This window comes from Echinops telfairi, unplaced genomic scaffold (genome assembly GCF_000313985.2).
Source record: "Echinops telfairi isolate 266 unplaced genomic scaffold, ASM31398v2 ScPeMD7_5167;HRSCAF=5991, whole genome shotgun sequence".
Classification (NCBI taxonomy): Eukaryota; Metazoa; Chordata; class Mammalia; order Afrosoricida; family Tenrecidae; genus Echinops; species Echinops telfairi.
Window position 1 is genome coordinate 1,139,510 of NW_022109066.1, and position 1,104 is coordinate 1,140,613.

Genomic DNA, 1,104 nt, shown 5'->3' on the forward strand with positions numbered 1-1,104 from the left:
TATGTCCTTTCTGATACATATTCTTGGGAAACCTAGGAAAAGCGGGCATTTATCTTGAGGAAATGACATGGAGGAAGGTGAAGTTCTTATTCTGTCCCGAGAAGGTGACATGCAAACCAATGATGAGACCCTGGGAACGCCCCTTCAGGAGTGCTCACACACACTACCACGTCTCCAGTGAGCCAACTCTACCCTCGGCAACATCGGAGAAGGGCTTCCAGAGGCTGCTTTTTGGACATCAATCACCAGGCCTTTCTTCCAAGGTGCCTCTGGGTGAACTTGAGCCTCCAATCTTTTTTTTTTTTTTCCTCCAATCTTTTTGATAGCAGCCAAGCACTTCAACCCTTTGCACACCCAGGGACTCCCCTGTATTACTAGTACGGTACACACAGCACACACCTTTACTTGGAGCAACAGCCAACCAATGACCCCCCTCCACTAGTCCCCCATATCCAGGCTTCCTCCCTGTAACGCAAGATTGATCACGCTGGACCCTTTGTTTGTTTATACAGTTTTATTGGCATATAATTCACACATCATACAATTCAATAGTTCATTCGCATCGAGATGCGTAGTACAATCATCACCATAATTAATTTTAGAGCATTTTCTTTGTTTTTGTACTTATTGTTATTAGCGCCCCAGTTCCCCCAACCATCCCTGTCATGCCCCTAAAAACTATTAATCCAGTTACCGTCACTATAAATCTACCTGACCTAAATTTCATATACAGAAAAACATTTTAAAAAACAAACTGAACAACAATAACAAAATAAAACAGATGAAAACCTCAATCTACTATCTATATATTTGCCTGTCATGTACTCCGTATACTGGAAAACATATCCCCCGGAATTATATAAAATAAAAAGGAAAGCGACTGACAAAAACCGGAGAAGCCTATAAATAGTTCAAGGTCTGTTTGTTGGCCTTTATGGTGATACCAGAAGGGTGGAGGGAAGGTGGAGTAGAACGGGGGAACCGATTACAAGGATCTACATATAACCCCCTCTCTGGGGGGCGGACAACAGAAAAGTGGGTGAAGGGAGACGTCGGACAGTGTAAGACATGACAAAATAATAATTTATAAATTATCAAGGGTTC